Source organism: Argiope bruennichi, chromosome 1, assembly GCF_947563725.1.
Source record: "Argiope bruennichi chromosome 1, qqArgBrue1.1, whole genome shotgun sequence".
Taxonomy (NCBI): domain Eukaryota; kingdom Metazoa; phylum Arthropoda; class Arachnida; order Araneae; family Araneidae; genus Argiope; species Argiope bruennichi.
The window spans coordinates 43,977,569-44,005,499 of record NC_079151.1 but is presented as its reverse complement, the minus strand read 5'-3'; the positions used below and the strand labels follow the sequence as shown (position 1 = coordinate 44,005,499).

At 27.3% G+C, this 27,931-nt stretch overlaps 1 protein-coding gene and 1 long non-coding RNA gene across 2 annotated transcripts in view; one reads left to right on the top strand and one right to left on the bottom strand.

The window, feature by feature from the left end:
- LOC129977552 (lachesin-like) overlaps window positions 1-27,931 on the top strand; it is a 447,706-nt gene that overhangs the window by 253,615 nt on the left and 166,160 nt on the right. The gene's annotated exons all lie outside the window — the stretch shown is intronic.
- On the bottom strand, window positions 295-27,796 carry LOC129977568 (uncharacterized). The gene is made up of 3 exons (XR_008785218.1): window positions 27,706-27,796; window positions 3,870-4,133; window positions 295-375 (listed from the first exon to the last, which is right to left on the bottom strand). It is a non-coding gene; the product is annotated as an uncharacterized LOC129977568 (long non-coding RNA).

Genomic DNA, 27,931 nt, shown 5'->3' with positions numbered 1-27,931 from the left:
TTACAAAATTCCACAACAAACATGATATGACTTCAATTTACATCAAAATCTTAAAATATGAACAGATTAATTCAAGTTTGCTTCATTGCTTTTTTAACAATAAAATATTGTTCTTCTTCTAACGTTTGCTTAAACAATTTCAGTACTTTCTTTATTTTACTGCATTCATTTGTACTTTGTGCTGTTAAATATCTGCATGACGTTTCTTCATGAAAAAAAAAAATGATTTAATATTTTTTTACAATATAATCTGGATCTTACATCATTCAATAAAGTACTATATCAGCTTGTAACCTTCAAATGACTTCTAGCAATAGTAATTATCATAGAAACAATTGCTGCAGATTCCAAACCGAAATTCTGGAGAGTTAGCACCTGCAAAAACAATAAAATTAATTTTTAAGTATATTTTTTTCTAATTGCACTAAAATAATTTCTTTCAACAGTAAAAATAACGTTGTCATTTATATCAATGAAATTTAATTTAAATTTTTTAAAAAAAGAAGATATATTGATTTTCATGATATATCAATAAGTATACATGTGATATGTAAATCATTTAGGGTGAAATACGGAAATAGTTGAAACAGAGAATAGGGTCTGTTTATCAAAATTGGAAAATAATTTTATCAAAACGATTAATGTCAAGAAATTAAGAATCGTCATTAAAAAAAATTAAAAAATTCTGTGATTATCGGTGGTAATAAAGTGATAATTATAATATATTCTAAAATTCAAATGTCGTCAAAATTATAATTATCATGTATAAAATTCATCACATAATTTTATGCATGATTTTTTTTATTTCGTCATATTAACTAAATAATAATTTTTCTTTGTATGAATTCGCTATCATGATATACAAATATTATCTGCCAAATACGTACTTTCGCTAGTTAGCTATTAGCTGTTAGAAGAATCTCCGAAATTTGTAAAACTAAATGTGCATTTAAAGCATATATGCCTTACATTTTTCGTTGTTTCTTATTGTTTATATTAATAATTTCTGTGCGGATTGTAATATTTGCTAGTTATTCGGTGCTGAAGGGTATTTTCTGTCTTTTAACTTAAAAGACAAGAATTTCCACTTAAAATTTAAATATTTTTGTTCTGGTATTATTTAATTATTCTTTACATATAACCTTATTCAGATCGAATTTTACGTTTCTGTAGCCGTAGCAATTCTTCCAATATAAAACATTTTTATTTTCATGCGGTCAAGCACACTTAAGAGACTGATTTTTTTTTCTCTTATGAAATGAATAAATCTGATGAAGAGATTTAAACCACTTAACCACAGACCTTTCTAATTAATTTTTGTTCTTTGTGTACTATTCATCAGTATTCATGATTAAAGAAGTTGGTTCTGCTTACATTTACAATTATTTATTTAATCAATACAATTAAATATTTTTATAATAAATATTTAATTTCAGGGGGTTTGTATAGATATTTGTTTACTTGCAATATTTTTATCTTCATAAAATTGCAGATTATTTTTATTCTTTTATAATAATCTAACGCTTTTTTCATAGTCCATGTTCAAATCGATGTTTATTTTTCATACGGTACTACTATTAATCTAGAAAATGTGTGAAATAATAGAAATATAAGTCTGGAAGAAATCAATGCATTTAAATCCTTTTTAATATCTTAATATATATAAATTACGTGTCACGTTGTTTGTCCGCGATGGACTCCTAAACTACTTAACCGATTTTAATCAAATTTGCACACCGCGTGCAGTTTGATCTAACTTAAAAGATAGGATAGCCCTTTTTTTGAATTTTTAATTAGAATTTTAATTATTAATTAAAAACTAACTTTCCCGCCAAAAAAATCTTCAAATCGCCAAATGAGTACGGCTTCAATTTTTTTTCCCAACAGTCATGAGGCTAGGCTTAAGATTTTTCGGCTGATTATTTGAAACGATTCTATTTATTTTCTTAATGTTTGATGCATTTAAAATTAAACATTGTTAATGAATCGATCTTTCAGATTCATTCTTAAGTACTTTTGAATTAAAATAAAACAGAATAAAGGAAATTAAAAATTTCTAATCTGCATAGCGTTACCCCAACTGGCGTAGAAAAAATCACGCATTTGCGTTCCGTAAATGGCGTTGAAAATTCACGCATGCGCATTGTATTATGATTGTTTACATTTCAACGGAAGCGGACTCGATTTAAATTATTTTTAGGTTCGTTGCATGTTTTTGTAATTAAATTGTATTTAAGTTAGTTATATATTTTTTGTATACGCTTATAGTTTTAAGTACATCGTTTTTTAAGTAGTTTTTTTTAACCTGTTTTCAACCGATTATTTTAAACGATTCGTTTTATTTTCTTAATGTTTGATGCATTTAAATTTAAACATTGTTAATGAATCGTTCTGGTCATGATGAATCTGAGAATATTTTGTTGACAAATTCTTGAAATATTACATAAATTAGGAAAGATATTCTTTAGTGCCCATAAAGTTTAAACGCTCAGTGACTCTTTTCAGTAATCATATTACAAAAAAATACTTTGTTTCAGTAAAAAATATTATTATATTAATTGCAGATTAATCCCTTTCCACTTTAATTTATAGTATAAATTCTACGGGAACTAACAGAAAATGAGAGAGATACATATCACGTTATGACTGAAGGCGTTTATAATATTACGAGTGAATTATATGACAATCAAAATTTGAAGTTTTAAAATATTTTGATGAAGAAGTTATTAAAGTAGGAATTGCATAAAATATTTAATTATTAAAATTTTAACGAACATTAAGATGGGCGAACCGGCTGGTCGCCAAAGGCGGCTAGTATATATATATATATATATATATATATATATATATATATATATATATATATATATATATATATATATATATATCATTTTTACATCAATCTGTGTTATCAATAATTATTATGAATTAATTAATATTTATTAATGTATTTTAAACATCAGTTTTCTGTATTTTTATTTTCTTTACAGAACAACAATACTTTTTAACGTCTTTTTAGATTTTTACATTAACCATTGAAATATGAAAAATTTAAATTATTTTTTTTATTATTATCTCATTTAACTGGGTTAAGTCGATAGTTTTCTTAGAAGAGTAGTTTATACATGATTTTTAATTTGCAGTAGCTTGTAATCATTATTTAAAATTTATAAAAATCGGTCTACAAAGATAGCACTAATAAAATTATAATAGGAACCTTTTTATGAAAATAATAGTTGGTCTAATGTTAACTGGATATTTCACCAGAAGTCCAGATTTCTGAATTCATGACTAAGACGTGGAAAATAATCAATGAAACTCAGATTTATATTTTTATTTCAAATTCCGTTATTATGGTAGGATTCCAAATAAACCATTTTACTGAGAATTGATTTTCAGTAAATAAGTTGCATTTTGGTAACTTACTGACATTTATATTTTTTCGTAGTTGCAAACATATTAAAAATACTTATTTTCATAAGTATTTTTAAGTTTGATACTTTCAAACCTATGAAAATACCTCGAAATAAGTTGCGAAAAAATATATATAAAACATCATTTAAAACATATAAAACATCATTCTACACTAATTTTTATCCTTACACATATCTGTCTAGGACAATTTTAAAATCAATATATAAGCTATTTTATAATTTTAAATTTTTGCAGAGGATTTAAATTACGTACTCATTATTAAAGATTTTATTTCCTTCTATTTATTAATTAAATTCTACTATTCAGATATTGCCTAGAGGTATTTTGTCGCCGCACAGAAGCCTAGACATAGTTCTAAAGATAAATAATAAAAATGTAACCAACAAATTTTTATATATTGTTCTTTTCATTCAAAAACTTTATATTATACTTACAAAAAGGCAAATTTACTGTTCGAGTCCTCACAAATGGCTTTGAATGATGTCTGTATTGATTTATATTAAGATGAGAGTGGTTTTGTTGGATGCCTGGTTTGTAGTTAGTCATCATTTCGAAGATAGGACGATTATGTTTCCAATAATCGAAATCTTTACAATGCAAATCATGTGCATCTTTATCTAGATTATGTAAATTTCTGCAACAGCAAGGAATGACGCCAGCTTGTGTCAATTTTGGGCCAGGTGTTGCAGTGGATTTTCCTGTTAAAAAGATTTTCGTTCAACATTTGCTGATTCTTAAATAAATATTGTAGAATATTTTAATATTCTCTAAATCAAATACACGTTTTAATAATTTACAAAATAATTTCAACGTATCATAAAGACTATCATTCTAATTTTTGTCATATAATATAATATTAATTGATAATATTCAATTCCCAAGTGCGTTAGATTACTTCAAAAAATAATGATGTAATTTTTCATATAAGTTAAAAATATGATGATTTCATTTAGAAATGTTCAGTAGTTTATTTCACGGATTTTTTTTAATAAACACATATCTCTAAAATTACATTCCATTATTATTTAACTGCGTATCGTTATATATTAATTTACTTCCACAGAATAAATATGCATTAAGATATTATCCTTAATCTTCGAAGTGTTGCTTAATTGTTTCATCTGTAATATCCACTTCTTTTATTTATTTATTTTTATTTTCTAGAATTATATTAATAAATAATACACATTATATAAGTTTCAGTACATTTAGAAAATGTAATTTAAAATTTTATTGCTTAATTTAGAATTCCAATTGACTAATTTTAGTACAACCTTAAACTCTTTTTGTTTACTTAATGTCTCTCCCTACATAATTTACAGAGGAAACATAAAAGTGAAAAATAAAAACATCAATATGAATATACAACAAAAAAAATGTAAAATTCCCTCATATACGCTTATGGACAATTGCCGAGGAAGAATGAAAATAGCTGTAATAGCATACACAAAATGGAAAGCAAGCAAATAATGTAGAACTTTGCATTAGTGCGAGATAATGTAAGACGTTTGTCAATTACGCATGCAAATTTTGGATTACCGAAATTGTTCGTCCCAAGAAAACAATAAGAGATATAGATATATATAAAGATCTGTAAGAGATATGACACCTAACTACCAATCTTGTTCAAACGTAAAGCTTAGTGGGGGAAAAAATCAATTGAAGAACTTGCAATTTTTGGTGTGTCTTCCCAGCATTACTTGGTCAATTTTACTCTTGGATATATTATTGACAAGATTGAAGAAAGCGGAAAAAGAATCAATGTTACCACTGAGTTGCAGTAATGTATGACGTTTTTAGAAATCATTTAAACCAGTGGAATGCATAACAAGTTTATGGGGTAGTTCGATTTTGCAGTACGACACAGTGCTATCGACAAACAAGATCAGGCCCAGCACAGCTAGTCAGGTAGCAAATCGGTTTCTTTCTGATACTGGCAAGCGGATCTCCCGAAATATTACTGACAGATGTTGCTAATAAGGAAAGGAGCCAAAAGTCCTGTTGCAGGTATCCGACTGTCCATAACATTACAATACCTCCTTTATAATATTGTCGGCATCGCAACTGGAGAGAAGAGAACTTTATTTACATATTCTGCTCTGATGAAAGTAGGTTCAGTCTTTCGTCTGCTTATCGATGACTACTAATTTGGCGTGAGAGTGGTACGACATACAGTCCGGCAAACAAACAGGAAAGGCAGAGATATCTTAAATGTAGCATCATGGTATGGGCAGGCGTCATGCTCATGCTGTACATCTCTGTTTCCAACTGGGATTATGATTAGCGAATGATACATTAATGATGCTCTGCTGCCTCATGCTCGCATATTCCGTGGTGCTGTAGTTGATATTTTTTTTTCGTGAACGACAATGCAATATATCACCGAACAGTCTCTGTCCACAAGTGTCTAGAGAGAAAAAGTATATAAGTTAACGCTTCGAAGGGACAGCATATTCTCCAAATTTGAATCTTATTGAAAATGTTTGGGATGATGTGGGAATGAGTTTTGTTAGTCGGCAATATCCTTCAGAAACAAAGATAATATCATTCGTGCGCTGATAGAGAAATAGGATAAATTACCCCAGCAGCTGTTGTGTAATGCAAATCATGCTATTGTATTTGGAATTTTTCATTGCCACTCATTGTGGTCATATCGCGTATTTATATATTCCACCAGAAAGCTTGTAGACGGTTATTTTATTTTATTCACCTTTATGTATTCAAATAATGATGATGATCATTTTTTCCTGGACCTTTTTCATCATTTTTTGATTCCAAACCAAAATAAATTATCATTTTCAAAGTTAATTTGAAACCTTTATTGGTTTGTGAGACTCTTGCGCATTTTTAAATAACTGCACCATCATCGCTCTGAAACGCAATAATTTATTAACATCTTAAGTCCATTAATTAAAGGTTCAAAGATAGGATGTGATACTAGTGATGATGAAATTATCTATTAAATTTTTATTTGGTTTTTAATAGATCGTGGTTGATTTTAAATAGCATTCCGAAAATAACTATACGGTTCTTCGGGTCTAATAATAATTTTCTGGGAAATATTCATGATACCCGAACTTTTCTATAAAAAGTTTCTGCCTTTAGCAACCATATTTGATAAATTATGTAATTTTGAATATCGTTATTGTAGAACAATATAAAATTTCATAATTTTAGGCTAAACAGCCTTGAGGAATCTCCGGGTGCTGAGTAAAGTATCTAATTTGAAGCATTTAATGAAGTGGTCTGATACAACCACTTCATCTGCATTTAAACTTTCATAACTCATTCAGTTTTAATGGCAATAAATTGAATCGTTCTTTTTATTTAAAACATAAATGTCTGTAGAATATTTTACTAAATGTGACTCATAGCACTAAAGGTTTGAATGAAAATATGTGATTCGTAATTATTCAGAGCATTTATTGACTCAAACTATATAAAATAAAAATTTATACTTAATTTTGGCCATTTTTCCTAGTAATTGTGCATGCCTCATACCAACAATTTAGAAATAAAACGCTCAAATTTGATTTTTGTTGATATCCTGTATGCATGCCTTTATGCCAAATTATGCTTCCTTTAATGCTATAGAATTATTGTATTATTAATATATATTTTTAAAAATTTATCAGACACCTTTTGCTTGCACTCATCTTTCTAGAAAATATCATGTTTATTCCCTTTATCACAGACACGTGCTGAAAATACGTGCTTTCCAGATTTAGTTTGCAGTAAGTATTTTCTTAATCTTTTAATTCGATCTTTTGCCAACATGATGACAGCACGTTGATAAAAGATATTCTATCCTCAGCACTCTTGATGTGGTTGTCTCGGTTGAATTTTATTTTTATTTTGTTCGAAATATATAGTTAGAAAATATGCTTAAAATAACTTTTAAATTGATTTTAAAAAGAATTTTTTATACGATAAAAAATTGGTATTATTGAAAATATTTTTTTAAAAAAATTTTAAGTTTATTTGTGTTTAAGATTTTCGGATGTTACTGCCTAAAATTGTAGTTCAGAAGAGTAAATCAGAAGTTCGCTTAGCTAAAACTGTAACTAAAGTTTTAAAAAAAAATGCTCCTATGTGCTCATCCCCTCACCCTTCTTTAAAGTACAGTATGCGTCAAAATATACAGTACTGAAACTCGCACGTCTTGAACACGTGGTTCCATTTGTCTACGAGGCATAGCTCCAAATACATATGTTCGCAGTATTGAAAAGGAAGTTGAGTTTTACAGTTGTTGTTGGAAATGGGTCTCTCAACGGAGGAAAAAGTATTTATAGTTGAGCATTATTTCCGCTCATACGGAAGCTGTTGTGAAGGTGGACCGAGTTTGAAAAAGGTGACAGAACAATTCCAAAAGAAGTTGAATAAGACGGCACCAAGTAGCACAGTTATGCTGTCTATTATTACATATTTCGTCGTTCTTCTAGTCTATTGTGTCAACGGAAGAGGAAGTCTGGTCTACCAATAACTGTTAAAAGAGAGTGTATTCATTTGTGGAGATCAATCAAGAATTGTGAGGCATTATGTGAGAAAATCACCTCTTTTTTGGGGGTCTGTAGTAAACTTTGTTTCAGGATATGTTTGAGAATCTGGGAGAACGATATTAACGCTGTCTACAGAGAAGCGTTGCACACTTTGAACACATACATTACGCATACCGTGGTATGTTAATTTCTTTTGAGGTAAAATAAACTCACAGATAACAATAACGTAATTTTGTTCATCTTTTCATTTCAGCACTATGTAATGTTGTTCATCTTTTCATTTCAGCATTGAATATTTTGGTGCATACCGTATATATGTATAAAATTTGATAACTCTAGGTCAAATGGTCTTGGCTACAGAATGCCAATATACTCACACTTACATATAAGCACACATTCATTTTTTCTTATAAGCAAAGATAAAAATAAAGATAATATAAAGGAGAAAATATGAAGTACTTAAAATTAATATATATAGACCGTTTCTATTCACTGAACATTCTTGCCATATTTTTTACGTTTAAATGTTTTATAAATTGCCTTGTGTATCAATTTATTAGGTTAAATAAATAAAAAAATATATATTCGTATCAATTTGTTTTAAGAACATTTAATTTTGCAGTAATTATTTTGCATTCCTTACCTTCACTTTATTCTGTAATAGAAAGATAGTATGTGATATCTTTTCTGTCAAGAATAATCCCCTTTCTACTACATAATTCAATACTAGATGTCAGACAAATAGGTCTTTAATATTCATGACTCCAAAATTTCTGCAGGAATCAGCATATTTTACAAACATGCAGCAGACGACTTCTTCAAGAGTTGTCATGGGCATATGCTGCTCATGCCATCGATATTGAACGTTCTATATCATGGTAATTAATGCATCTATGTACTTTGGTGGGCAATTGAAGGAGACTAATGGTAACGACTTCTTCACCATTGTGTTAGTTAATCTTTCAAGTTCGGCATGAGACTCGAAGTTGGAAATTACTGAAGTGTTATATTTAATAATTTTTACAAAGATGGACTACAACATGCTTAGTATTTTTTCTAACTCATTAAATCATGACTGACAGGAAAATCTGTTTGTGTATTAAGTACTTTATTATGATATTTTGTGCTTTAATTTGTGTAGTTTAAATAATTTAAAAGCGAAATTAATGAAATAATTTTTAAAGTTATGGTATAAACTCACCTGCGTTTAGAAAATTAAAAAAATGATTATTTAATTTTATATTAGGAGTTAGAAATATTTAACTTACATTATTGATCTACTCTTAAAGTCGAAGCAGACAAAATCAACTAAAAATTTTAAATTATTTTGCTAATCATGCTATCATTTTTGAGATAAAATAATTCTAGCAATTTTTCAATCAATAGTTATTTTTAAAAAGGAGTTAAACATTTTGTTGACAAATTAACATTGAACTATGTGCAGGAAAATCTGTAGAGAAGAAATAAAATTATTAACTTGATTTTATGATAATACAACTTATTTTAAAATGCTAAAAATGATTCCACAACAATAATATAGGAAAATATTATACTTATTATGTTTCTAATTTCAAACTCCGGAATTATTTCTCAAGATGGATGATTTTTCCTATAATAACCTATCCCCATAAGAAAGTAACTAAAACAAAATATATTTTATTCACTGATTACACCATAGTACATTCAATTATTCGTTATTTGCCTACATACCGCCTTTACCTACAAACAACAGACTCTCTAGGAATTTCAGGTACATTCAATTTCAGTTCAGCTGTTTAGATATAATTTCATGATAATAATCCTGTAAAATTGACAGACATTGAAGTTAAGCGTCTCTCAAAGACTGTACTAATCATTTTATTCATTCATTGTGTATGAACCTTTATAATGGAGGCCAGTCGAAGTCATCACAACACTGTTAAAAATATAAACACCGGTTCAACAATATTCTAAATTTTGCGGTACTGTAACTTTTTATCTGTCTTGTAAACTACGAATATATAAAACAGCTTTTTTCCTTTAGCTTACAACAATGGAAAAAATTATATACATGATGTATCAGGGGAAACGGTTAGCATTTTTGAGCAATAATATAACCAATTATTGAAAATTAGGTAATATTTTAAATTGCTAAAGCACAGTACAAATTTTTATGACTATTAAATTTATATCATTAAGAGAATATTTTTTTAAATTATGAAAATATGTCAAATTTAATTTGTTGCCATAATATTTTTGGAAATTAACGAAAAAATTTCAACTAAATCCGAGTTAATGAATTATCATATGTTATGACATCTTTTTTTTCTCTTATAATATTTTTTTCTCTAGTTTTATTATATTTCCTAGTCCCTCGAAATTTCTTAGTATTTTACTTAATAAAGTCGTTAATCTTCTTCACGCATAAAGTTCTGGTCTTTGTGCAAGGCCTTGAAGATTATGAATGGACAGATTTTATTTATCAGAATTCCGCGCATAAACAATTTGTGTTAATTAGTACAGAGAAGAATGCATTAGGATGAATATGTATTAAGGCTCCTATTTTTGTGTGATTTAAAACAAATTTTCCCAACGAAGCATAAATGTACTAAACATACGTGACACACAGAAACTCATTTATCCAAAATTTTTGCATCTTTGAGTTATTGCATTTACGTTCATGAGAAGGAAAAGATTAACTTATGAATAACCTTTAAACAAATTTGATTAAAAATTTGATAAATATCTACACTTTATAGACTAAAACTTTACACCAAGCTTCATTAATATCATTTGAAATGTTCTTTAGTTTACATATGTGGGAAAGACGGGCATATATATGATCAATAGCTTTCCATGGTTGGTTGAAAATTTGAAACAAATTTACACTTTAAGTGATAAATCTGCACCAATTGAGGTCTTAGATATTTGTGTTTTGAAATAATCTTGTTCCCTTGTATATGGTAAGTCTGATAGGCATACATATTTCCTGTAAATGGATTTCGTTTAAAATTTGATAAAGTCGAAATCCTTTATGCAAGAGCTACATACCGAATTTTATCATTTAAGCTCAAACCGTTTTTGATTATCGTCTGCACAGATAGACAAATAGAACGACAGAAAGACATAAATCTAAAAATATGATTCTTGGAATGAGGAAGGTCTGAAATGTGAGAGTTCCTCAAAATCTTGCGATAAATTTTTTTTAACTATTAAAATACTTTTTCTCTGTTTGCAAGTACTCGTACTGTCTTACGTGAGAAATTAATTGTTCATACTTTTATAAATATCTCTCTAAGGAAAAAGTATGTAAATATCTGTGTATATTGAGGTTCTACAGAGCAGAGTTTGGAATAAATATAAATCGTCGTCATTGAACGCAGTAAACATTTTTAATGCTCGACTGTTTTAGATATTCACCATATATGGCCATTAATTTATAAAGAAACTATTTACAAAATTTATAAAGAAATCTAACAAGCAAAACCTAAGAAAAAAAATGTTTTCAGAATTCAGAAACCTTTTCGCATCTGAAATATATTACAAAATTCTAGTTGATCATTTTGATGGGGGCATAACACGCATTGCTTTGCAGTTGCACATTTTTGTGTTGAGTTTTTCTCCACAGACCAATAAATAAACCCATGTTTCATACTCGGGGGAAATCTTTGAGTGAAACTGAAGTAAAGCATTATTACAGTTTGAACTGTGATTTTCCTAGAAGTTTTGTTTCTTTCTTGGATTTATTTCCCAGGTTTTTTCATATCTTTGTTTGCCTATATTTCTGGTATTTGTAATTTAAGGCAGTTCTCACTCAGAAGATTTCTTTTCCAAATAACTAGTGTTTTTTTGCTCTTCAATATATTATTTGAATTCTTTTAAAATCGCATACGCTTGAAAATATATAACTTTCAAATATTAGTTTATAATGCCGAGCAACATTTATAGTCCAGGTAACACAGCATAGTGCATTGCTATGCCATATTACATTATATTATTCAATATTTAGCAATATCATACAATTTTTTAATATTGCTTATTATTTTACATTATTATACATTACTGAACAATATAAGTGACTTATTGGGGGACAGAAGCGCAGAAATTATATTTTTTCTTTTTAATAGATATATTATTCACAGCATAGTGCATTACTATGCCATATTATATTATATTATTCAATACTTAGCAATACCATACAATTTTTTAATATTGTTTATTATTTTACATTATTATACATTATTGAACAATATATGTGAGCTATTGGGTGACAGAAGCGCAGAAATTCTATTTTTTCTTTTTAATAGATATATTTTATTTAAAGAAAAAAACATTGGAATGCATCATAAATAATACAGAAATTCTAATGACAACTCAAATATGTGATATATCTACCAAGCAAAAATACTCATGCTATGCATGTTTTTTTGAAATCGGAGGTAAGATTGAATTCCACAAATATCTTTAACTATGATCAAAAAATTATATATTACTAGCCGCCTTTGGCGACCAGCCGGTTCGCCAATCTTAATGTTCGTTAAAATTTTAATAATTAAATATTTTATGCAATTCCTACTTTAAAGCTTCTCCATCAAAATATTTTAAAACTTCAAATTTTGATAGTCATATAATTCACCCATAATATTATAAACGCCTTCAGTCATAACGTAATATGTATCTCTCTAATTTTCTGTTAGCTCCCGTAGAATTTATACTTTAAATTAAAGTGGAAAGAATTAATCTGCAATTAATATAACAATATTTTTTACTTAAACAAAGTATTTTTTTGTAATATGATTACTGAAAACAGTCACTGAGCGTTTAAACTTTATGGGCACTAAAGAATGTCTTTCTTAATTTATGTAATATCTCAAGAATTTGTCAACAAAATTTTCTCAGATTCATCATGAGCGGATCGATTCATTAACAATGTTTAAATTTAAATGCATCAAACATTAAGAAAATAAAATGAATCGTTTAAAATAAACGGTTGAAAACAGGTTTTAAAAAAACTACTTAAAAAACGATGTACTTAAAACTATAAGCATATACAAAAAATATATAACTAACATAAATACAATTTACTTACAAAAGCATGCAACTAACCCAAAAATAATTTAAATCATCCATTGATAACGGTTGTCATGGCGACAATCAGAACAGAATGCGCATGCGTGAATTTTCTTCGCCGGTTACGTAACGCAAATACGTGATTTTTTCTACGCCAGTTGGGGTAATGCTATGCGGATTAGAAATTTTTAATTTCCTTTATTCTGTTTTATTTTAGTTCAAAAGTACTTCAGAATGAATCTGAAAGATCGATTCATTAACAATATTTAATTTTAAATGCATCAAACATTAAAAAAATAAACAGAATCGATTGAAATAATCCGCCGAAAAATTTTAACCCTAGCCCCATTACTGTTGGGAGAAAAAAATACTGAAGCCTTTCTCGTTTGGCGGTGGGGAAAATGGAAGATTTTTTTGGCGGAAAAGTTGGCGATGGGGAAAATGGAAGATTTTTTTGGCGGGAAAGTTAGTTTTTAATTAATAATTAAAATTCTAATTAAAAATTCGAAAAAAGGAACCCCAGGTGCACATTCCCAACCTCCAAGGTATACATGTACCAAATTTGGTAGCTGTATGCCAAACGATCTGGCCTGTAGAGCGCCAACACACACACACACACACACACACACACACATTGAGCTTTATTATAAGTATAGATATAGATTATTATTATTTAAGTCAGAAGTACATACTTATTATTAAAGTCATTGCGATTTTGAGTTATCGCGTGTACATACATATGAATCGACAAACCAACAAATGGCCTTTTGCAATATTTTGTGAACAATTTTACATGCATTTGTTATTTTGGTGAATTTTTATGTCATTGATATCGCTTTTTGTGATTTGAGCTATCGTTTTCAGATTTATGTGGACAGATAGGTAGACTTCTTTTCAAGAAATTTTATTCAATTTCTTTCGGAATTTAAGGATAAGAAAACCCACCAAATTTTATTACTCAAGCCGAAATATTTTCAAAAAATACTTTTCATCCATTCAGAGAGATAGAATTTCCTTAAAATCTCGAAATAAAATCTTTTAACATTATAATGTTTTCTACCTTAACTTTGAAAAATGAAAAAAAAAAAAAAAAAAAAAATGTTGAACAAATATAACCAAATTTTACTTTTGAAAGCTAAAAATGAGAAATAATTTTTTATTATCTAGCAAGTCTACATGAACATTAGGGAAATGAGCTTATACTATCTCAAAAAATATTGCACACAGTTAGAAAATAAATCGCTTGAATAATAATTTTCTAATAACATTGTGATGTCATATACTGGATTCTATTTGGAAGTCTTATTTATCATAAAACACAATCAGAACATACATAAGATTATTACAATAACGCACCCTTAATGTTTATCAGAATTTAGAACTTAATAATATTTTGTTGAATGAAATTTGCACATTCATAAACAACTAGTACATGATAATCGGTAATTTGATATACTCTTACGAAGTAAAAATTTTAATCATTAAAATTCTAAACACATCCAGCATAGTCGATATTTGAAATACAATAATTCGATAAATAGTAAGATTTTTCTTTTAATATAAGCTGAAATTAAGCAATTTTCGATATGAAAAATCTATGGTTAGCAATCACTGTTTATTTTCCTTATCATAAATTTTTGATTATATCTGAGCAGGAAAAGTAAAAGCCATGACTATAAATATGTCTCCTAAATTCATATAAATAAGTATATATTTTTGAGCCAAAGGGAGAAAATCATAATATTTCTCTTTTTTTCTATGATAGAGGGACGCATTTGATAGTACCTGCTATTATACATTCTTTTTATTTTTATAAAATTACGGAACTTATTAACTGTTTACTAATGATTAATCGCCAAAAAAATTGTCAAAGACATTATATTTATTACCACATTTATCAGCCAGTACTAACCAAAAGATTGGCAAGGCGTAGAGTTAACCAAATTGTGTTCCACACTGATAACCAGTTAACGTAAAGTGATATGCCAAATTTTGTCAAAAAATGACATTTCGTTTAGTAAAAGTCCGCCAATGGCATGCAGTTAATAAACAAATACCAAATTTACTTATTATTGAAAATATCTTAGAGCTTAGAATCCTTACGAAATAAAATTAAAAAGTAGATTAGATTCTTATATATTTTGGAAAAAGCAGAACTTTACCTGATCCATAAAATGATTCATAGTCAAAAGGATATTTATAATATTTAACACCATGATTCATCATCCATCTTTCACGTAAAGTTCGAGCTTTTTTAATGTTATCAGAGACAATTTTTTCTTGGATAATTGGATTTACAATTTTACTCATTGCTGTCGTAATTCATTTGCTATAATTTAAAGCTTTCTAATCTAAAAAATTAAACAGAATCTATGCCTACTTCATTGAACTAACTGAAATTTTAAACATTATTGCAATTTTATATTGATCGATTTATTTTTGTTTATATAGGTATCTTTTCGTAAGGCTTTTACCAGTGACGTCTCTCATTTATTTTTATGCTTAATTCACGATAAATATGTTTTGATGAAAAACATAAAATGGATGCTGCAGCTTTTCAGCGTATTTTACATCATTATCTAAAGATGGATGCAAAAGATTGGGATTTACTACAAATTAATTGAAACAAAAGCTGGTTGATCTAAATATAAAATAAAAAAGCACAAAAATTATTTTTATGGAAAAGAGAAAAATTTCAAGCAACATATTATTTATAATATAACGATATATCACTCCCTGGTCACTACTATGTAGTTAGAACATTTATGATCGCTATATTAAATGTAGACGTTAGCTTCTTAAAATTCAGTTCATTAACTTATTTAAAAAAATTGCGCTTTCATGGTTTTAAATATAACAAAATATTTATTTTAATCAATTGCCGAAAAATATTGTGCAGAAGAAATGAAAGCAAAACTGGGGAGAGTAAAAACGTTCTGTATTATGTAGTTTATATCCAGCAAGTTACAATTCAGCCAGAAAGGCCACGCATTCGTAGAAACTCTACAGTAGCAAGTACTTGCTGTTGTCCGTTTTTTTTCAGCAATGCGCAATCTTTCTTCTAAACATGCTTGATTTCTTGGAATTTTATAAATGGCTAGTTATAAAACGGCTAGTAAGACAACGCATGCGCAGAAAGGGACTGATTTATGCTTCCACAATTCCATAAGATAGATTCAGGCATTCCATGCTTATCTATAAATTGCCATTTGACGTCCCTGCTTTTTTATTTTTCCCTGCATATCGTATTAAAATTATGGATATTTACACAAAGAAACATGGTAAGATAAAACGATATGGTCAGCATACTTAAATCTTGAAAACTATAGAAAAAAATGGCAAATGAAATGAAAAAAAAACACAACCTCGGATCAGAAAGAACAAAGAGCAAAAAATGCTGTATTAATCTATGATAAGTGATAAATTTTTTCCCGCCATTAATAACTCAAATTCTACAAACGCATGTGCAGTAAGAAAAAATACAATACAATGGCATTTTGTTGGCCCATCGGGGCAAGTACTTACCATGGACCGAACAACATTTTTCCACCCTTTTACGCATGCGCTGCCTATTGGTCAAATGTAAACTCACTTTACAATCAACGCTGATGCTTACGTAGAAATAATAATAAGACAGCTAACAATGAAAATTAGTAAAATAAAAATTATGCAGTCAAACAAACAGTTAATGAGTTAAAAAGAGTTTTTCAATTTTGTTGTTGCCAATCAGCTAAAGATACTTTAATTAAAATAGGTGATGAGAAGAAATAAATCAGCCCAAAGTCAGTCTGAATATCGGTCAAATGTATTCATATATTTTGCAAGATTTTTATATTTGGCATCTATTCACAGAATTTGGCGAATCAGGTAATAGAGGGAAAATGGTTTTTAATTGAAGATACGTACTTTATGTTAGAAGTTCTTAGTATGATAAAAAAAAAAATCTGTACTATTAAAAATTTAATAAATGAAATTTCAATTGATTAATTAATTTTTTAATTAATTAATTACAGTTAAATTTATGAATTTTCTGGAGATTCGTTTATGGAAATTAAATAAGTGAATTAAAAAATTAAGTAATTAGTAATTAGCAGAATTCTTAAATTAGTAAATTATTAAATTAGTAATTAGTAAAATTATAAAAATATAAGTAATTAATAAATTAGTTTAATTAGATAAGTTAAATTAGTTTCTGATTTCTCGTCAAGCAAGACAAAATCATACAAACCACCCAAAAATTTGCAGAAATCTGGTCACAACTTTAAGAGTGTAATAAAAATTGTGACATTTAGCAAACATTATTCTGAACTTGAGTCAATCATTTCATAATAAATTTATTTCGTATGTTGAATTTAAATTCACGTAGGAAAAAATTGATTTATTTTAGCAGATATCATTCAGTGTTTTATTGCATTTAAAACACACCCAAATTTCTTCTGTAATGTGAGTAATAAATAATATATTAAAATTAGAATTATATTGGAGAATGAGTATTTCCAATATGGATAAGAAAAGAGCTGCCATATACGTAAAGAGATTTTTGCATCTTTAAAGTTAACAATAATACTGTGATAAGAGCCTATTTTCACATCTCACCTATGTTTGACAGTCGTTTCATATGTCGCTCGTAATGGGACTATAGTCCCATATTATAATATGCATTGGCTACAGGGATAATAAAATATTCCGGGCAGAGGAGTCAATCTGATTCATCTAATATTATAATCGGACAGAAATTGGGGTTTGCTAAAAATGGATAAATATAATTATTATGAAATTACATTATACTAAATCTTATGTAACATAAATCTCAAGTAATAATAAAGGAAAATCAGCTTAGTCCCACTGTTCTTCTCTAAAATGTCGAAAATTATTTTAATTTAATAATCCGTAATTATAAAAGTAAATGATAAGAACTGCATAAAATTAGAGCTATTTTAATGACATTAATACTTAAAACAAAACGACAAATACAAATAAAATTTCGAAATTAAATCCAGTTTATTTTCATCAGATTTTGCAATTATTGAAATATTTTTTATTTATTTTACAAAAGTTATACTTTTTCAAACAAGTTTAATTTATCGTTAATCAGTTGAAGTAGCTGAAATCATCCACCAGCATTTTCTCTAATGCAACCAACTTTTTTTCTTTTAATTTATAGCTAAAAATAATAAAAATAAAGAATTTGTGCTTTAAAGAATTTATTTTCATTTTAGTAGTGTTTCCAATTTCATTCTCAGATATCTTAAGAAAGCTAATTCAAACAGAACAAAGATATCAAGTATTTACAATGTCATCAGTAGGCATCAAATCAAAAAGTGGACTGATAAAGTATTTTCTTCTTCGTCAAATAGCATTTAAAACTTTCAAATACATACTTGTTTCATGCTGCATGCAACTTTATATTCGACCCTTAATATAAGAGATCAAACTTAAAATTGGAATCTAAGATGTTATTTTTATTTCTTTTAGTTATATTATGCCTATTAAATAAACCATACTTTCCAGAACTCACTCAGTGTGTTAAAGATGCACAGACAGTTGCATCATATATGATTTTCAAAAATTATAAAAACCGTAAAATATAAATTTGATAAAATTCAAATATAAATGGTTACAATGTGAAAAATCAATTTTAATTAAAGAATATTTTTTTTAAATTTTAGGATTAAGAAAATTTAGAAAAAAAAAAACTATGCAAAAATCAATCAGACACGAGTACCTGTTTTTAAATTAGACAAAATGCAATACTTAGTGATAAACTGTTATTGAGCTTTCAATAAAATAATCGATTTAGACTTCATAATTATTGCTATTATTGTAAGAGATTCCACCTCCTAATAAAGGTCCTTTTACAGTTACAATGCTTACATCGTTAGAAAATTTTTGTTTAAAAACTGTTTCTCTCAGCCAAATAAAATAGGAATTAAAATTAAACTATGCAAGGCAGTGCATTTTAAGGCATCTGTTTAAATCTTCATTTAAGTTTATTTCTATTTTTTGAAAAAAATCGTCACTAAAAAGATTCTCGTGTTGCTGAGCCGCTTGAATTATTCAAATTGTCCCAATTAAGCTGAAGGAATTCTATCTGCATCCAACGACAGCGATTTCAATCTAAATTAAATTTCAATCAGAAGGGAAAGTTAAAAAGTTTTCTTAGGTAGCAAAAGTGAATTTAGAAAAGGAATTCAAATACTTTCCATCTCCCCTGGCAGCAAAGCTAAAGAATTATATAAAAAAAATGGTATTAGATTCACTTTCATTTTCACTAGTGTATCATGAAACATGGATAAAGACTTCTCAATTAATCAATTGTATCAGTATATAAAGTTTTGCATGTAAATGATACGTTTGAATTAGTAGATTAAACGTTTGAATACATCATTAAAGATGACAATTGCTTTAAATTTAGATTATTGCTCTGATATATATTTCGTAACTATGTTCCTCTATATTTATCTTCTTTATTTGAGTAACTACTTGTGAATATAATTAGTTTGAAATAAAAGTATTATGTTTCTACATTATATGTAATTACTTGTCTCTTAATTATTTTGAACTAGATTAATAGGCAAAACTATTTTTATCTCAAAAAACGTAATATTTAGATACGAATTCCTAAAACAAATAATTTTGAGACTGCGTTACAACATGATTGAATGCAGTAAACAATTTTCAAGATTGCAAGAGGAATTAAATGAGAATTTTACAAATTTTAACGGTTAGAAGAAGCTGTGAATGGAGCATATTTATCTATCTTGGTTTATTTCTGGAAATATACTTAGTCGAAAGTATAATGCAGATTCAACTCTAACAACCTCTTAGAAATTTCAGTTTGATGCTAAATTTTGTTCCCAATTTTGAAACGGCCTTGGTATTGAAAGCGTCGAATACTTCTAGTAAAAGTGAATATAAAATTTGTCTTATGAATTACTAATGCCCTCATTTAGATACAATTTCTTTAAAGTGAATTCAAGGTAGATTCTCTTTGGAAAAAATAATTGACAGATACCTCCAACCATAAGTATTAACTGATTTGATTTCTCCAATTTGTGTTTCACATGAAACCCTATGATCCGCAAATGCGTTATCAATGTTGGCCGGTTCCCTACCCATACCATTTTTTAAAGATATTCCAAAAATTACTTCGCTATACATTTCCTACATGAAGAACACCAACGAAGTATTTTGTTCCCATTAATAGTATAAATTTTGTCGATTTTGATTTTATACTAATGACGTTAGACTACCAGCTGGTACTCTGGGAATATTGCTTATATATGTTTTAGTAAATAGTTCCTTTTTTATAATTTCATGTTTAATCAATGATTTCATGTTTAATTTCATGTTTAACTTAATGATTTCATGTTTAATTTCATGTTCTTTTTATACTTTCATGTTGTCTGACATTAAAGACACGTTATTTTAATTGTCTTATTTAAGCTCTGTTTATTGTGTACAAGATGCTTTCTAATTCACTGAACATCAAAGCGCTATTAAAATATAAATACCAGGGTCATCTATTTTCTGAATTTCATGGTATTGTAATTTCATCATTTTATTCTTTCTTATAAACTATACATATATTAAGCGCAATTCTTCTTCTTTAGTTTTCAAGAATAGAAAATAATCAGGCAGTTACGCATTTAATGACACAATGAAAATGATCCAATTTCAGAGCAACAATATAATCAGTTGTTGGAAATTAGTCAAAAAATATTTTTATTTAATTTACAAAATACAGCATATATTAACACGACTTAAATTGGTATTCTTAAAAGGAATGTAGAAAAGAGTAGCATTTATTTTTATGCAATAATATTTCCGAAAGTTATCGCTAAGAAATTCCAAAATTCGCGCCAATTTTTGATTAATAAAAATTCAAAAAAATAATTACATCGAAGTGCACATTCTCATCCCTCCATTGTATACATGCGTGAAATTTAACTGTAGATCAAATGATGAATTAGAAATAGACATTTATTTAGTGTAAATATCAATATAATTCGAATACCATTTTTGTTGGCTAAAATTTGCAATGATCACAATGTTTTATTTAAATTTCAAAACGTCATTTAATATAAAAAATAATATTTTTTCTAATGACCCCAAAAAATGTCATCGATGGTTACTTATGCTCCACAATCCCTCCCATTTTCAAATTAACTTCTAAATCACTACTTCATTATGCTTTCTTAATGTGTAAAAAAAATCATGACAGAGTTTTCCATCTCGAAGGAGAGTACTGATTTCATCAATATGTATTTTAAATGAAAGCTTAGTATCTTTAAATTGCTCGTGAGATTTTCCCTGCACTCTTTTGCAAATTTAATTCACTTTTCGAAAGACGAGCCAATTGTTCCAGCCAGACGAGTTGTTCTGTGTGTACTGTGCTGATATAATTTACAATAAATTTTTATTTTTTGCTGTTGGATACGGTTTAGAAAGTTTTATATGTTAGCGGATTAATATTATTAATTTTGTGAGGAAACAGTTGTCACCGAATCGGGTTTTTTTTTCTTTAAATAAGCAAGAGAATTTGATTAGCCTAATATTTTAATTTTGAATTGTTTTATATTTAATGCTTACATAGGCAAATGATACAAAAGCATATTTGTCAGATCAAATCATTGTGATCCGAAAAATTGGAAGATTACGTTTTTATTATAAGTCGATTCATCCGCATGTAAAATAGATTAAACAACTAAGCACTAATTTTATTATAAAATACAATGAGCATCTTAAATTACAGGACAGAAATCCACAACGTAAAATAATTTCCTTGATGTCCTAGGAAATTCAGTTTGTCATGCAACTATGGCATAGATTTGATGGAATTCAATATTTTAATCCACTAAATATCCATTAAAATCCTACCACATGAATAAAAAAATGAGAAAAAAATGAATTCCTCGACTTTGAAATTGAATTTTATACTCAAGTTACATTTTAAGTCACATTAGTTTTTCTGATGATTTTGCTGAATTTCATACAACAATACTGTGCATGCTAAAATTATTTTTTTTTCTAATACTATGAAAATTCTCTTTATGCTATAAGGAGAGACGCTACATTTCACAATATTTTACAGACTGCCTGTTTATAAATCAGTATGTCATTCGCTAGCTGCTACGTTCTTCTAGGGTTTAACATTTCGATGACACTCATCCTTTTCCGTATTTAACATTTCGTTGACACATTCCTCGCCAAATGTCATTCTTGCTTTACGGTTGGGAGGATTTGAACCACACCTCGGCTCACAACCTCATCGCCCCATTTCTTTGAGGACTTTACGACACGTCCTAGAATGCATTTTATTTTAAGACGAGAGCGAGAGAATCTTTCATATTTTATACAGAAGATAACGCTGTGGGAAAACTGGATCGTGCGAGGCTTTGGAAGTTTCAAAGTTACACCCTTCAAACAAAAAAAAAAAAAAAAATGCAGGTTGTTAAAAAAAATTACAGTATGTCGAATGATGATAACTCGCATGCAATCGAAGGAAACATATGTTTGTAGCGCAAAAATTTATTCGATTGTATTTATATAGTGACACAAATCTTTGCTAGTCATTGATTCAGTAGATATTTTGAAAAATCTTATAATGGTTCAGCATTTGAGATTTTGTGTAACATTGGGAATTTTGTTCTTTATTTACCGTATAGTGCAATATCGTATCATAGTATTGGTCAGTATTTGTAATATTGCGCAAATGAATAAAAATATTTTAGCTATCCATTGCGCTTCGATATGATATGTTATGTCTGGCCATTCAACTGGTAACTGAGTCATGTTCTCTTTCTATAAAAATGCTTTTAAGGACTGTAAATCGTTACACAATTATTCATCTCTCAAGAAATTTCTGAAGATCAAACAACTGATATCAGAGAATTTTGATATTCTTTAAACGCTCGTCAAATGTTCGATAATGATTCCATTACAAATGCGGGTGAGGGATTTAAAATATATCTGTAATCCCTCTTTTTGTGACGTTACAGCAAAACTGAAATTTAATTATGACGTCAAACTTGTTAATTTTTCCCAGTTGTGATATATAAATCGTTGCTTTTTGATATTTTTTACCAATTTAGTTAGACAAAAAGACAATAGAGAACGTTTAGAAATGTTAAAAACACAAAAGGAAAGAGGAAAATGGATGTTGAGAAAGGAAGAAATTTCTCAAACTGTGAAAAAATAAATTTAAAGATTTTTTAATTCATATTTAATTTAGATGATAACTTTAAAATCTCCTCGTAATAAAGCTAAAATAATTTTCGAAGCGTAAAAATTTGAAGCACAAATCAATAATTATTTAATTTTAAGAAATGTAATAATTTTTTGGATGAAAATTTTTATTTTTTTTTCTCCAAATTAGTGCGTTTTTATTAAAAAAATAAAATAAAACAATTTATTAAGATTTTTATTAAATGAATTTTGTAGGAATGCTAAGATTTAATTTATATTCATGCTTGATTGTTTTACAATATTTTATGTTTCAGCTGATTACTTTTGTCTTTCAGTAATATATTGAAAAAGAAATAAATATAATCATTTTGCACAATTATTAAATATAATTGAAATGAATAAAAGTGTGCTAAAAGTCAGATATAAATTATGGTCTATTTTTTTTATCGGTTGTTGCAAATTTCATTTAATAATGTAAAGTTGCAAATATCATTTAATAATTTATGTTCCTTAAATTTAAAATATCACTTTTATGTTACATGACATATACATATTTATGAATTTAAAACATAAATATGCCTAAATGCATTTTTAATCCTTCTTTATAGTAAGGAATGTAAAGGAATGCAAGAGCAAAAATGAGCAATTATCTTTGATTTGATTTATTCAAAAATCTTTAGTTTTTGCTTATGCAATATCGTAGTTTGTTGCTAAGGAATTTTTACAGAAGATCTCTTAAAATCATGGAACTCAAATCGCTAGCTAAACCCTATTAAATCCATCAATTATTTCTATCTATAAATACTACAGTAAACTTAAATTTTACATAAGTACATTCTTGTTTCTATAGATTAGCATTCTTTTAATGATACATACTAACAAAAGCGGATAATTTTCTAATAAAGCCGTAACATTTTACTTTTATACTTTGAATAGCGAATATGTCAGTTGGTCACGCAGTTAAAGTCAACGTAATCCGAAAGATAGTAAACAAGAGGGACAAAAATGAAAGGGAGATAAATATATAAACTTAAACTAGGCAACATGCAATGAAGGCAATTTCGCTAATGTGTTAGGAGTATGATCAATTACATTTTATGCTATGAATAAAATAACCAAGAGAATAATTTTCTGTTGTTTTACATAATATTAAAGCAAGTATTATTTGACTGGTTTATTGTCTTTTTTTTCCATTCCGAGAAAAGTTAAACACATCAGAAAAATCCAATATCTATGATGTATATAAATAAAGTGACAATGAGAAAAGAAAAGTTTTATTCTCTAACTATTTGACAGCGTAATTTTTCCCGAGCGAAATAACTGTGTCTGTTTGAATAAGTTACTTTTGGATACATATATTGAAAAATATAGTTCGTGAAGCAAACATATTACAAATAGTTTATTTAGTATCATTGATAATAATAAGAATACAGTTATTGTCGAAGAATCCAAATATACTTTTATGAAGGAATATTTGAATATTGAAGAATGTGTTTTTTTGTCTAGAAATATGATAATATTTATTTTGACAATAATAACTTTGGATAATAATTTATTCAGACTGTTTTTACGCAGATTTCTTCGAATTTCCATCAATGATAATGAATTAGGCTAGTTGAAAATGTAATATATTATGTTTTTTTACGATAAAGATAATGATGGCAATCAAATATTTTATTTGACTAAAAGTTTTTTTTTTCCTGCAATCATCTGCCAAACAAAGGCTTCTTTAATTTGAAAAAAAGATCAATATTTTATTATTATGCAGAAAAATTGTTAAAATAAAGGACATAAAATATATCTACCCATTTATTCAAATAGTAAGTGGTTCCCATCCATAAAATTGCAATTAATAAATATCATTTAATTATAGAAAAACTATAATTTGTTGGTAAACAGTATATCGATAAATTTGTTTTAAAAGTGGACATTACCTTTCAAAAGGATCGATGTAACTCTAGAGGGATAAAACAGTTGAACTTTATAGAGAAAAATAGAATATGTAACTGAAAAGGAACCAATAGAAAGGCAACAATAGTCTTTAATGATTTTGTTTCATAAATTAAGACGTACAACTTTTTTCAATAACATATAGCTTCGCTATAGATTATACTCTGTATATAATAATTTTATATCCGATTATATTCTTCATATAATTATATATTTTAATTTATTGTCAGAGTTTTCACCTGCACAAAATATTTAAATTTGAAACAAAATATTTATTAACAATAAATTTGTGAATCAGATAAAAATGAATTATTTAAAAATTTTAGTGATCAGTTATATCTACAGTTACTCAATTTTTAAAAAAAAATGTTATTACCAGTTTACTTTTGCAATATTTCTTCATATTGTAATGTGAATAGGTTAACGCTATTCTTCAAGATATACGCCTGCAAAGTTTGCTTAGACTGAGCAAGTAATTTATTATATAATCTCATATTGTTTTATAATGCCTGTAATATTTTGATAATTTTTGAAATTAATGTATTAACTAATTACTTATTTATTTGTAATATCCATAACTATCAATTATATGAATTAAATAAGAGCAATTAATTGATTAAATAATTCGCATTTTCATTGAAATGCGAAATCTCTTTTAATAATTTTACAATGAACTTATGTGACAGCTCAAAAATAAATATAAAATAGGATTATTTACCTCTTTTAAATCATTTTCCCAATTAAAACTAAAAGCTTACCTCAGAAGGCTTTGAAAATATCTAATTAGGTAGAATTACAGAAGACATTCTGTGCATTTATATCAATGTGTTTCCATCTGCTCAAATATACCAGAATATTACTAATCTCTAAATATATTTTATTCTATTTAGATTATGATCACCATATATTCTAGGAATTAATTGGGATAAACGTTTTTTTTAAATGTGAAAAATGAGTATTGTACTGGTGAATTAGAGGATTTTTTTTAAAATATGTATTGAAACGTTGTTGCTTCTATTAACCAAAATTCAAAATCTATCTCTCATCTACGAATGTAGCTCATCGCATGAATAATTAAAAGAAATCGTTAGAAACAAATTTAAACAAATGCTCATTTGTTTAATACTAGTATATAATATTTAATACGGAGTATATAATGCAAAGAATGAGAACTTCATAAGAAAAACACCATTAAAAAAAAGAGCTTATAAAGCTATTAACATCAGGTTTTCTAACGGTAAAATATTTTAAACTTATCTATTCAATATCTTCTATAGTAAATCGAAAAATTATATTAATTCAAATGTATATTTAAAATATATATATGTCTTCTTATTTTGGTAAAAACACAATGTGCAGCAAATTATTTTTAAGAAAGAAATTGCGTTGACAAGTCTCCAAATCTCTCTATTTTTGTAATTTAATAAAATATTCTAATTTTGCCAATGCATTTTGTATGGTAATAATCAATTAAAAATATTTTTATTCGCGATACATTCACTTTAATATTATATTAATAATATTCAATAATATTTATTAATAATATTGATGTCTGCCATCATATTTTATAAAATAATGTACGTCCTCAAAAGCTACGAACTGATTATATATTTTAAAATCAGAGCTGATTGTAAATTAAGAATTAATCCATTTCAATAATCTTAATTTATTATTTCGTTAATAAAATTTTTATATTTTTACTCAATATGTATTATCCGTATTATTTAAATATTTTATTATATACCAGCGGAATTTATCGAACCATTCGGAATATTCACCAATTTTCGATTAAGAATGAATTAACTTATTAAAGATTTTGCCTTGTTTCTTCATAAGACTGCAAATATGAATTAATTGCGTGCTCGCAAACTAAAACGTTTATATGCTACGGAATATAATCAAAAGTGAATTTCTTACTTCGGAGTCTAGTTTAAGTTCAAAGAAGGCATTTTTTTTTTAAATTTTAATTTTAACATTGGCAAAAGAACTCAATTGAGGATTGTGATGTAATAAGAAATTTAGTTTGAATTTGATCCTAGTAATAAAATTATTGTTTTTCATTGTGTCAATTTAAATTTATATAAATCGAGAATACATTTTCCAATTATATAATACTGTAATAATTAAAATATAATTCAAGTTATTGTTTAAAAAAGCAATTTGTTATCATTAAAAGTAATTCTTCATTTATAAAGCATACAAATTATTATTTCCAGATAATATTTTCTGAATATACAACTGAGGAAACTTTCAGAAATTTGATTAATTTTTAATTTACTTGGATTTTTATTAAGTTTTGGTCTTCTGGATGTTGACAGCGACTTTTATACTGTCTGGTAGTATATATATCCCAATTTTCGTCAAAGAATAAATACGTAAATAGAACTATATTATGATTTTTTTCAAATCAGTAGTCTGGTGCTTATCGCATTTTTTGTCATAAAGTGCTAGATAAAAATAATAAAATGTGTATAAAAGAAATTCTTATTCTTTGTAACCAGCAATTTAATTAATGGTTGCAAAGAAAATATCTCTTTTAAAACGATAATTATAGATGCAAATGAACAAGAGGAATTTGTAATACCTTTTTTTCCCCATGGCCATTGAAGGAGAGACAACCGTTGTTCGATGCTAACGAAGCAGAAAGAGATCTCTATTTGTTTTCACTGCTAATTTAAATACTCTGTGGTATTTTTTTTTTTTTTTTTTTGCCTGGAAAGAAATTATTGGTAACTATTTTCAATCATTCTTATTAGAAGCTGCGAGATAGCATTCCGTTTAATAGTGAAATGTCCACCAAATTGCAACAT